Source organism: Panulirus ornatus, chromosome 20, assembly GCF_036320965.1.
Source record: "Panulirus ornatus isolate Po-2019 chromosome 20, ASM3632096v1, whole genome shotgun sequence".
Lineage (NCBI taxonomy): Eukaryota > Metazoa > Arthropoda > Malacostraca > Decapoda > Palinuridae > Panulirus > Panulirus ornatus.
The window spans coordinates 35,436,731-35,451,405 of NC_092243.1; the positions used below are offsets into that span (position 1 = coordinate 35,436,731).

Sequence of the window (14,675 nt, forward strand, 5' to 3'; positions counted from 1 at the left end):
ACCACACTCTTTTTATTTCCACACATCTCTCTCACCCTTACATTACTTACTCGATCAAACCACCTCACACCACATATTGTCCTCAAACATCTCATTTCCAGCACATCCACCCTCCTGCGCACAACTCTATCCATAGCCCACGCCTCGCAACCATACAACATTGCTGGAATCACTATTCCTTCAAACATACCCATTTTTGCTTTCCGAGATAATGTTCTCGACTTCCAAACATTCTTCAAGGCTCCCAGAATTTTCGCCCCCTCCCCCACCCTATGATTCACTTCCGCTTCCATGGTTCCATCCGCTGCCAGATCCACTCCCAAATATCTAAAACACTTCACTTCCTCCAGCTTTTCTCCATTCAAACTTACCTCCCAATTGACTTGACCCTCAACCCTACTGTACCTAACCTAACCTTGCTCTTATTCACATTTACTCATAACTTTCTTCTTTCACACACTTTACCAAACTCAGTCACCAGCTTCTGCAGTTTCTTACATGAATCAGCCACCAGCGCTGTATCATCAGCGAACAACAACTGACTCACTTCCCAAGCTCTCTCACCCACAACAGACTGCATACTTGCCCCTCTTTCCAAAACTCTTGCATTCACCTCCCTAACAATCCCATCCATAAACAAATTAAACAACCATGGAGACATCACACACCCCTGCCGCAAACCTACATTCACTGAGAACCAATCACTTTCCTCTCTTCCTACACGTACACATGCCTTACATCCTCGATAAAAACTTTTCACTGCTTCTAACAACTTGCCTCCCACACCATATATTCTTAATACCTTCCACAGAGCATCTCTATCAACTCTATCATATGCCTTCTCCAGATCCATAAATGCTACATACAAATCCATTTGTTTTTCTAAGTATTTCTCGCATACATTCTTCAAAGCAAACACCTGATCCACACATCCTCTACCACTTCTGAAACCACACTGCTCTTCCCCAATCTGATGCTCTGTATATGCCTTCACCCATGGAGGTTTATATATATCTTTTTTTCTTTTAAAATATTCGCCATTTCCCGCGTTAGCGAGGTAGCGTTTAAGAACAGAGGACTGGGCCTTTGTGGAATATCCTCACCTGGCCCCCCTCTGTTCCTTCTTTTGGAAAATTAAAAAGAAAACGAGAGGGGAGGATTTCCAGCCTCCGCTCCCTCCCCTTTTAGTCGCCTTCTACGACACGCAGGGAATACGTGGGAAGTATTCTTAATCCCCCATCCCCAGGGATATATATATATATATATATATATATATATATATATATATATATATATATATATATATATATATATATATATATATTTATTTATATCACCTAACCTGTTGTACTTTGAAGAGCAAGCACTCACCTACACATGTTGCCGGGCAACACTTAAACTGTTTACTGAAATTATTATATATTTTTATCAATATATCATATGTGCATAATTTTTCCATTTTAGGGATGTTATATTGCTTGTTGCTTACTTGTCACGTTGTTGTGAGTGTTTCTTTACTGTGTTACGTTGGTTTCAGTTCACATGTTCCTGTATCTTATATTTCCTTATTACTCTTCGGTTTAGCAACCTGTACTTAGGACATGCCGAAGCTGTTCTCTATATTACTGATGAATGATTTATTTTATTTACGTTTTAGAGGAAGTTTATTTTATGTATCCTTATTCATCATATCATGTCTCATATATCCCTACATTTAATATTTGAATAGAACGTATTACGCTCGTCTCCCTCTTGTTTTGAACGACCGTCATGCGCCCTGTCGGCAGAAGCGATAAGTTCATAGACAGTCGACACACTCCCTTGTCTCTCACCGGTAACAATTGTGTATCTTGTTTGTTTGTGCTTAAAGTTAGTGTCACGTCTTCACCAGCGGCTTTGTTTCACCATTACTACACTATTCACAGGTGAATATCATTCCTATGTACTTACTTTATCTGGGATTACTGGTATTTTACTGCTACAAGAGCTTGTTGTGTTAGGGTCACCTCGGCGCTCATGTTACCACTCGGCTGGTTCTGTCGTCGCCTGCCAGCTCCACTGCCCCTCCGTACCTTCTCTGCTCCTCGACGTCACCTGTCCTAGTTCCTTCTGTGCTGATGACGCCCCGCAGTAACGTACGAAGCTACTGTAGGTGTGTTGTATGTAAGAATATACCGTAGGTGACGGATGGAGCATCGTGAGAGGAGTGTAAATAGAACATGACCGTGTCCTACACTGTCTTATCACCACATTCAGAATATACCCACCGAGCAGCAATTAATACTGTCACTAGACCCTACACACCCATCCTGCGCTAAACACCTCCATCACTGGACCCTGCACACCAACCCTGGACCAACCACTTTTGTGACCAGACCCTATGCAGCAACCTCGAACCAACCACTACTTTTATAAGACCTTACATACCAATCTAGCTCTAACCACTACTTTATAAGAACCTGCATACCAATCTAGCTCTAACCACTACTTTATAAGACCCTACATACCAATCTAGCTCTAACCACTACTTTATAAGACCCTACATACCAATCTAGCTCTAACCACTACTACCACCAGATTCTACACTACCGTCCTTCACCAACTACTACTGTCACCAGACCCTACACAGCCACCAGGCATCAGCCACTACAGTCGCTAGACTTTGCATGCTCACCCCGCACCAGCATTACTCTCAACAAGGCCATCACACCCTACCTTACACCAACTACTAATGTCACCAGACCGTACTTATCAAACCCAAATCAACGGCCATTGTCATCAGACATTTCACACCCACCCACAACCAACCACTGTCACAATACCCTGCATACTCATCCTGTACACACCACAACTATCACCACACCCTACGCACTCACACTGCACCAACATCTCATATCACCATACCCTCCATACCCACCCATCACCGACCACTACCGTCACCAGACCCTGCACACCACACTACCGTCACCAGGCGCAGCACACCCACCTCCCACCAAATGCTACTGTCAGCAAACCCTACACACCCACTTCGCACCAACCACTTTTGTCACCAGAACCTATATACCCAACCCAAACCGTCTGCCACTGTCACCACACTCTGCACAGCTAACCCAAACCAACCGCTATTATCACCACCAGAAAAGCAACAACTACTTTCACCAGACCGTACACACTCATCCATCACCAACCAGTAGTTGCTCTTGTGTCTTTATATCCCCTTATTACTCTCTGTTTTTAGTATCCTGAACCAACCACTACTGTCACCAGACTGTAAATTCACCGAGCACTAACGGATACCGTCACAAAATACTACACACTCATCTTGTACGCACCATTTACAGATCCCTGTATACTGCCCCAGCATAAACAATGACTGTCACCACACTATTCATCCCTACCAAACACCAACCACTGCTGTCACTAGACACTGCACACCCACCCAAAGCTCACCATTATTGTCACAAGACTCTACTTACCGAGCCAGCACCAACCATAACCGTCAGCAGATCCTGCACCAACCACTACCGTCAGCTGACCCTATACACCCATGTAACATTAACTAATACTGTCGCTAGATCCTACATACCCACCCTCCACCGAACACTACGGTACCCAGACTTGCACATTTCACCGGAGTATTGTACTTTGAAGAACAAACACTTATGTAAACATGTCAGTTAGGACACGCTTCCTTCACTACACTCGTGCCTTGCAACACTCACACGAGGTGGACTGGCTCAACATGTCAGAGGAGGAACATGTTGTTGTATATCATAACACTGATGACTTACGTGCCAATAGCTATACTGTTCTACCATTGTATTTACCTCCAGTATTTCACCAGCTCATTTTTCTCCACATTGTCAGGAGCTGTTGGTATACTTGTTATTCTTGGAGTTTGTTGTTATGTAAGACGTCGTGTCGCTCACCGACGTGCAGTTAACCCCCTTTTTTTGAAAGACAAATGACCTGTGAAGAAAGTTTGAAAGAAGCATTGTTCATGAATAATTCCTTGTCTTTGTTTATTGAAATTATCGTACTTTTTCTTTCAGGTGATTTTCCACCTTTGTGTTTTACAATGCTGTTTAGTTTATATATTATTTGGGCAAAATTCTTATCATTTTAATGGTTATATTTTCTTTTTTTTTTTTTTCTTGTCGCGTTCTAGTGAGTTTTCTTGTGTCATGTCGGTTTCAGTTTAATGTTCCTGTGTCTTTATATATCCTTATAACTCTTGTGTTTATTACCCTATATTTTGGACATGCCCTCACCGTTTATCTTATATACTTATCACATGTGAATATTGTACTTACTTTACCTGGGATTACTGGTATTTTCCCGCTTCCACAGCTTGTGGTGGAGGGTCACCTCGGCGCTCATGTCACTCTTCAACGGGTTCTGGAGACCTTGTGGCGACCGCTGTCGTCGCCTGCCTGCTCCGCTTCCCCTTCGTGCCTTCTCTGCCCCACGACGTCACCTTCCATACTTCTAACCTTGCTGAGGACAGTGCGCTGTACCGGACCGAGCTTCGCACCACTACTGCCACCAGACCCTGCAGATCCACGTCGCATCAATCATAGTGTCACCATACCATGTACACACATCCAGCACTAACCATACTATCACCAGACCCTGCACACCCACACTACACCAATCTCTACTATCACCAGAGTATCTACACAAACCCTACACTAACCACTACTGGCATATGGCTAGAAATCAGCCCATCACCAACTTATTGTTATCAGACCCTGCACACCCACCTAGCATCAACCAGCACGGTCACCATACCCTGCACACCCACCCATCATCAACCACAACCGTCACCAGACTCACCTCATCCAGGCTGCACCGACCAATAGTGTCCACAGACCCTGCACACCCAGTCCGCACTAAATATTACTGTTGGCAGACCCCACACCCACCCACCCACCATGTACAAACCACTACTGTGACCAAACCCAAACAAACCACCACAGTCATCAGACACTGCACACTAACCAAACACCAATTACTACTGTCATCAAACACCCACCCCGAACCAATCACTACTGTCGCTGGATCTTATAAATACAACTAGTACGAAATATTTCTGTCGCCAGATCCTGTACATTAACCCGGGAGCAACCAATATTGTTACTAGACCTTAAACACCCATCACACACCAACCACATCTGTCACCACACCATTCACACCCACCCTAGACCATCCACTACTGTCACCATACACTAATCACTATTTTCACCAGACCCTCCATACCAACTTAAACCAAACATTGGTATTATCAGATCCTACACACACTCACACTACGACAACTGCTGGTGTCACCAGACCTTACAGATCCACCAACCACAAACTGTCACCAGACTGTGCTTAACTACACTACACCGACCGTTAGTGTCAAAAGTCCCTGTACACCCACCCTGCACCCACAACTACAGTCATTAGACCCTACACAACCACTTCTCACCAACCACTACAACACCAACTATTAGAATCAACAGCCCTACACACCCACCATGCACCAACAGCTAATGTCAAGAGACCCTAGACACCTACCTCGCACCAACCACTACTGTCAAGATACGTTACACACCCTCCCCAGACCCTACACTCCCATCAGGCACCAACCACTGCGGTTACCAGACTCTGTTCATCAACACTGCACCGACTATTAGTGTCAACAGTCCCTGTACACCCACCTAGCTCTAACAACTGCTATTGGCTGACCCCTTAAACCCACCTTGCACAAACAATTAACTTCGCCAAACCCTGTATACCAAACCTGAATTGCTTTTATCGCCAGACTCGACACACCAACCCCACACCAACCACTACTGCAACGAAACATAGCACACTAACCCGAAACTATACTATCACCAGACCCTATAAACTCACCCAGCACGAAACTGCAACTGTCACAAGACACTGCACACACCAAACCCTACACACCAACATGCAGCACACCAGCACCAATCAGTACTGTCAGCAGACCCTTCATAACAAACTAGCATAGAAAAGTAGTATCATGAGACACTACACACTAATCTCGCACCAACCTCGACTGTCGCCAGATCCTACACGCCAACAAATCAACAAACCATTACTGTCACCAGACTATGCAGACCAGTACATCGCCAACAAATACTGAAACAAGACTTTACACACCCATTCTGCACCAACCACTTCTGTCATCAAATCCGACACATCCATCCTGAATAAATCTCTACTGTCACCAGACCTTACACACTAACCCCAACCTAACCATTACTGTCGCCAGGCCCTGCATACCACCTTACTGCCAACCAATATTATTGTCAGACCCTGAACATCTACCCCATACGAATCACTGTCACCAGACCTTGCACACCCACCCCGTACCAAGAGCTACTGTCTGCAGACACCACACACACACACATACACACCTCACAAAGTGTTACCGCCGCCAAATCTACATACCAGACCCAAATAAACCGCTGCTGTCACCGGGCTCTAAACCCCAACCTCACACCAGCAACAACTGTCACTAAACATTCGACTAACAACCCAAACCACCACTGTCATCAGACCCTGTAAACCCACCTAGCACGAACGACTACTGTCACAAGATGCTGCACAACACACACACACACACACACACACACACACACACACACTGTACCAACCACTTGTGTCACCAGACCCCATACAGCCATCATATACCAACCACATCTTTCACCAGACCCTCTCAACCCACCAGTATTGCCACTTGACTGTACATAACAACCAAGCACCAAAAACTGGTGTCATCAGACTCAGTACACACACCATGCCACAAAGAATAGTGTCACTATTATACACCCACCAAGCACCAAAAACTACTGTCACCAGCATCTGCTCACCCAAACTATACCAACCATTACCCTCAACACCATGCACACCCACCCAGCACCAACAGCTGCTATCACTACACTCTAAATACCCACCTTGCACCAGCCACTGTTAACCCCAGATCCTACATACCAAACCCAAACCAACCACTTCCCTCACCAGGCTCTACTCACCAGCTGCACACAAACACGACGGCAACCAGACATTGAACACCCACCCCGAACCAACCACTACTGTCACTAGACCCTACAAAGACAAGCACCACTAACCACTACTGTTCTCAGACTCTACACACCCACCCTGCACCAACTACTGCTGTCCCTATACCCTGTACACCCATGCTCTCCCAACGACTCCTGTCATCACACCAAACACAGCCACTCCCCACTAACCACTTCTAGTCATCAAACCCTGCACACCAACCCTACATCAACTGCTATATCACAAGGCTCTGCGCACCCTCCCAGCACCAACCACTACAGTCATCAGACTCTGCACGCCCACCCAGCACCACCCAATACTCTCACTAGACCTTGCATACCCACCTAGAACCAAACAATACTGTCACCAGATCCTTCACATCGATCCAGGATCAGCTATTAGTGTCACCACATCCACTGTGCACAGATCACTACTGTTACGAGTACCAGCATACCATCCCCCCACCCCACAAAAAATATAAAGCTACTGTAAACAAAACCTGCTCACCAAACCACTAATATCCCGAAACATTGCACACCCACCACAAACTCCCGTCATAAGACCATATATATGTACCCCGTACAAACCACTTCTGTCACAAGACCCTGCATACCCCACACACACACCACAACTGTCAGCACACCCTACACACCCACCCTGCACCAACCACTTTTGTCACAAGACCCTGCACACACCAAACCCTACACACCAACCCAGCACAAATTACTACTTTCACCAGATGCAGCACACCAGCACCAACCAGTACTGTCAGCAGACCCTCCATAACAAACTAGCATAGAAAACTAGTATCATAAGACACTACACAATTAGTGTCATAAGACCCTGCACACTCATCCCACACACACCATCACTTTCGCTGCACCTACCATACCCACCCTGCACCAAGGATTACTGTCACCAGACCCGGCACACTGATCCAGCACCAACAATACTGCCACCAGACCATATACAGCCATGCTGCACCAACCTCTTTTTGTCCAAGACCTTGCAAACCCACCCTGGACGAACCACTATTGTCACCAGACCCTATGCACAAGCCCCCAGTCTGACCTCTATTGTCACCAGACTTTGCATAAGCGTATAGTGACAAAGGCTAGTTTCTCCAGACCCTATGCACAAGCCCCCAGTCTAACCCCTGTTGTCACCAGACCCTACACACCCGCCAAGCACCAACCACTTCTATCACCAGACTCTGTTCATCCTTACTACACCAGCCATAACTATCAACACTACGCACATCCACTGCTGACCAACATCTACTATCAGTAGATCCTACATAACCACCTTGCATCATCTATTACTGTCATCAGATCCTACTTACCAAACACAAACCAACCGCTGCTCTCACCAGTCCTACTAACCAATTGCACAAAAACAACCAGACATCGGACACCCACCTCGAACCAACCACTTCTGTCGTAAGACCTTGTAAACCCATCCAGCTTTGTAAACCCACTAGCATAGATAAATACTGTCACGAGACCCTGCACATTCACCTACCAACTGCTACTGTCTCCAGACCCTGCACAAGCACCTTACAACAACCACTACTGTCACCAGACGCTGAACACTTACACACAACAAATTTATATTGTCAACAGATCCTGCACACCCACCCAGCACCAACCAATACTGCCACTAGACTTTTTTACACTAACCCTGCACCAACCCGTACTGTCACCACACACTACTGCACACCCACCCTGCAAACCCATCGAATAAACCATTACTATCACCAGGCCCTGCACACTCATCCTACACCAACCACGACTGTCACCACACCCTACACCAAGAAATTATCTCACCAGACCCTACACATCCACCTTTGCACAAACCATTATTGCAACCAGACTGCACACCCACCCAGCATTAATCACTACCATCACTGCACTTGACATACCTACCGCGGCACAAACTACTACTGGAACCAGATTCTTCCCACCCGTCCACCTACCCAGCACCAGTCACTACTGCCACCATACCCTGTACCAACCATTACTGTCTAGACCATAAAAACACCCACCACCACTATCACCATAACTTGCACACCCACCAAGCACCAACCAGTACTTCCACCAGACTCTGCACAATCACTCGACATAAACCAAATTGTTACCAGAACCAGCATTCTAGTCAGCACCGACCAGTACTGTTACCATACGCTACACACCTACCCGCACCAACTTCTAATGTAATCCGACTCTGAACAACCATCCTGCACGAACACTGCTGTCCCAAGCCCTTCCACACCCACCCAGCACCATACACTTCTGTCATCACACCATATACCCAAACCTTTAACTAACCACTACTGTTACTAGAACCTATATACCAACGTAGCCCCAACCTGTAGTATCACCCGACCTTGCACTCCCACACTCTTAAACTACTATTGTCACCAATCCCTACACACCCACCAAGCACCAACCACTGCTTTCACCAGACTCTGCTCACCCCACTGCACCAGCTATTAGTGCCTACAGAACCTAAACATCCATCCCGCACCAACAGGTACTGTCGGAAGACCCTACACACCCATCTCTCACAAACCACTACCGTCACCAGGAGTTACATACCAGACCTAAAAAAAATACTGTCACTATCCCAAGCACACCAAAAAACACACCAACCCCTACTGTCACCAAACATTGCACACTCACCCCATACTATCCAATACTGTCATTAGACCCTAAAATCCCACCCAGCACGAACCACTATCTTCATAAGATCCAGCACACTCACCCTGCACACACCACAAGTGTCACCACAATCTACACACCCACCCTTCACCAACCACTACTAACACTGGACCCTGCACAGCAGCTCAGCACCAACCAATATCATTATCACTAGACCCCATACACCTATCTTGCACTAACTACTTCAGTCACCAGACTCTGTAAACTTGTCCAGTATCAACCACACTGTTATAAGACCCTGTGCACACCAATAATACTAACATACCCTACACATTCACACTATACCAACCAACTGTTTCCTTAGACCATGTGTGCTTACCCCGTACCAACCCTGACTTGTCACCACACTCTGTATACTCATTCAGCTCCACCTAATACTGTCAACAGACCCAATACACATACACTGCACCGACCACTGCTGAAACAAGGCTCTGTATACCTACCCTCCGCCAAGCAGTGCTGTCACCAGAATCTGTATACCCACCCAGCACCAGATACTATGTCACCAGATCCCGCACACTTATCCAGCATCAACTAATAGTCACCAGACCCTGGACCAACCAATACTGTCGCCAGACCCTATACATCGTCCCTGATTTAGCTACTACTGTTACCAGACCCTTTATACTAACCTTGCACCAACCTTTACGATCAGTAGACCCTACATATCCATCACCAGACCGTACATACTCACTAAGCAACCACTAGTGTCACCACATCCTGCACACCCATCCTATACTAACCACTCTTACAACGGAACCTGCACATCCACCCACTACCATCCTATATCATCATCATACCAGACACATCCCTGATACACCAACCATTTCTGTCACCAGACCCAGCACAGCCACCGTGGACCAACGAATGCTGTCACGAGGCCCCCCCAACACCAAAGCCAAACTAACTACTGTTGTCAACAGACCCTGCATAACAAATGTGTGCCAACCACTACTATCAGCAGACCTTTAATACCTACCTTCCATTAACCACTACTGTCACTACACCTAACATGACAAACCCACACCAACCGTTAATGTGTTTAGACCCTATACTGTCACCAAACCCTGTAACCCCCCCTCCCAGCATGAACCACTACTGTCACAAGACCCTGCATACTCAACCTGCAAACATCCCAACTGTTACCACACCTCCCACATCCACGCTGCACCAACCACTACTGTCACCAGACCTTACACACTAACCCCAACCTAACCATTACTGTCGCCAGGCCCTGCATACCACCTTACTGCCAACCAATATTATTGTCAGACCCTGAACATCTACCCCATACGAATCACTGTCACCAGACCTTGCACACCCACCCCGTACCAAGAGCTACTGTCTGCAGACACCACACACACACACACATACACACCTCACAAAGTGTTACCGCCGCCAAATCTACATACCAGACCCAAATAAACCGCTGCTGTCACCGGGCTCTAAACCCCAACCTCACACCAGCAACAACTGTCACTAAACATTCGACTAACAACCCAAACCACCACTGTCATCAGACCCTGTAAACCCACCTAGCACGAACGACTACTGTCACAAGATGCTGCACATACACACACACACACACACACACACACACACACACACTGTACCAACCACTTGTGTCACCAGACCCCATACAGCCATCATATACCAACCACATCTTTCACCAGACCCTCTCAACCCACCAGTATTGCCACTTGACTGTACATAACAACCAAGCACCAAAAACTGGTGTCATCAGACTCAGTACACACACCATGCCACAAAGAATAGTGTCACTATTATACACCCACCAAGCACCAAAAACTACTGTCACCAGCATCTGCTCACCCAAACTATACCAACCATTACCCTCAACACCTTGCACACCCACCCAGCACCAACAGCTGCTATCACTACACTCTAAATACCCACCTTGCACCAGCCACTGTTAACCCCAGATCCTACATACCAAACCCAAACCAACCACTTCCCTCACCAGGCTCTACTCACCAGCTGCACACAAACACGACGGCAACCAGACATTGAACACCCACCCCGAACCAACCACTACTGTCACTAGACCCTACAAAGACAAGCACCACTAACCACTACTGTTTTCAGACTCTACACACCCACCCTGCACCAACTACTGCTGTCCCTATACCCTGTACACCCATGCTCTTCCAACGGCTCCTGTCATCACACCAAACACAGCCACTACCCACTAACCACTTCTAGTCATCAAACCCTGCACACCAACCCTGCATCAACTGCTATATCACAAGGCTCTGCGCACCCACCCAGCACCAACCACTACAGTCATCAGACTCTGCACGCCCACCCAGCACCAACCAATACTCTCACTAGACCTTACATACCCACCTAGAACCAAACAATACTATCCCCAGATCCTTCACATCGATCCAGGATCAGCTATTAGTGTCACCACATCCACTGTGCACAGATCACTACTGTTACGAGTACCAGCATACCATGCCCCCACCCCACAAAAAATATAACGCTACTGCGAACATAACCTGCTCACCAAACCACTAATATCCCGAAACATTGCACACCCACCACAGACTCCCGTCATAAGATCATACAAATGTACCCCGTACACACCACTACTGTCACAAGACCCTGCATACCCCACACACACCACAACTGTCAGCACACCCTACACACCCACCCTGCACCAACCACTTTTGTCACAAGACCCTGCACACACCAAACCCTACACACCAACCCAGCACAAATTACTACTTTCACCAGATGCAGCACACCAGCACCAACCAGTACTGTCAGCAGACCCTCCATAACATACTAGCATAGAAAACTAGTATCATAAGACACTACATAATTAGTGTCATAAGACCCTCCACACTCATCCCACACACACCATCACTTTCGCTGCACCCACCATACCCACCCTGCACCAACGGTTACTGTCACCAGACCCGGCACACTGATCCAGCACCAACAATACTGCCACCAGACCCTACACAACCATGCTGCACCAACCACTTTTTGTCCAAGACCTTGCAAACCCACCCTGGACGAACCACTATTGTCACCAGACCCTATGCACAAGCCCCCAGTCTGACCTCTATTGTCACCAGACTTTGCATAAGCGTATAGTGACAAAGGCTAGTGTCACCAGACCCTATGCACAAGCCCCCAGTCTAACCCCTGTTGTCACCAGACCCTACACACCCGCCAAGCACCAACCACTTCTATCACCAGACTCTGTTCATCCGTACTACACCAGCCATAACTATCAACACTACGCACATCCACTGCTGACCAACATCTACTATCAATAGATCCTACATAACCATCTTGCATCATCTATTACTGTCATCAGATCCTACTTACCAAACACAAACCAACCGCTGCTCTCACCAGTCCTACTAACCAATTGCACAAAAACAACCAGACATCGGACACCCACCTCGAACCAACCACTTCTGTCGTAAGACCTTGTAAACCCATCCAGCTTTGTAAACCCATCAGCATAGGTAAATACTGTCACGAGACCCTGCACATTCACCTACCAACTGCTACTGTCTCCAGACCCTGCACAAGCACCTTACAACAACCACTACTGTCACCAGACGCTGAACACTTACACCGAACAAATTTATATTGTCACCAGATCCTGCACACCCACCCAGCACCAACCAATACTGCCACTAGACTTTTTTACACTAACCCTGCACCAACCCGTACTGTCACCACACACTACTGCACACCCACCCTGCAAACCCATCGAATAAACCATTACTATCACCAGGCCCTGCACACTCATCCTACACCAACCACGACTGTCACCACACCCTACACCAAGGAATTATCTCACCAGACCCTACACATCCACCTTTGCACAAACCATTATTGCAACCAGACTGCACACCCACCCAGCATTAATCACTACCATCACTGCACCTGACATACCTACCGCGGCACAAACTACTACTGGAACCAGATTCTTCCCACCCGTCCACCTACCCAGCACCAGTCACTACTGCCACCATACCCTGTACCAACCATTACTGTCTAGACCATAAAAACACCCACCACCACTATCACCATAACTTGCACACCCACCAAGCACCAACCAGTACTTCCACCTGACTCTGCACAATCACTCGACATAAACCAAATTGTTACCAGAACCAGCATTCCAGTCAGCACCAACCAGTACTGTTACCATACGCTACACATCTACCCGCACCAACTTCTAATGTAATCCGACTCTGGACAACCATCCTGCACGAACACTGCTGTCCCAAGACCTTCCACACCCACCCAGCACCATCCACTTCTGTCATCACACCATATACCCAAACCTTTAACTAACCACTACTGTTACTAGAACCTATATACCAACCTAGCCCCAACCTGTAGTATCACCCGACCTTGCACACCCACACTCTTAAACTACTATTGTCACCAATCCCTACACACCCACCAAGCACCAACCACTACTTTCACCAGACTCTGCTCACCCCACTGCACCAGCTATTAGTGTCTACAGAACCTAAACATCCATCCCGCACCAACAGCTACTGTCGGAAGACCCTACACACCCATCTCTCACAAACCACTACCGTCACCAGGAGTTACATACCAGACCTAAAAAAAATACTGTCACTATCCCAAGCACACCAAAAAACACACCAACCCCTACTGTCACCAAACATTGCACACTCACCCCATACTATCCAATACTGTCATTAGACCCTAAAATCCCACCCAGCACGAACCACTATCTTCATAAGATCCAGCACACTCACCCTGCACACACCACAAGTGTCACCACAATCTACACACCCACCCTTCACCAACCACTACTAACACTGGACCCTGCACAGCAGCTCAGCACCAACCAATATC

General features: G+C 47.1%; 1 long non-coding RNA gene across 1 annotated transcript in view; it reads left to right on the forward strand.

Annotated features, from left to right (window-relative positions):
• The window catches only part of LOC139755947 (uncharacterized), a 324,536-nt gene extending 315,720 nt beyond the window's left edge, over positions 1–8,816 (forward strand). Inside the window, exon 4 of the long non-coding RNA XR_011714221.1 lies at positions 4,351–8,816. This is a non-coding gene — a long non-coding RNA (uncharacterized lncRNA). The remainder of the gene's footprint in view (positions 1–4,350) is intronic.
• Positions 8,817–14,675: the final 5,859 nt, after the last annotated feature.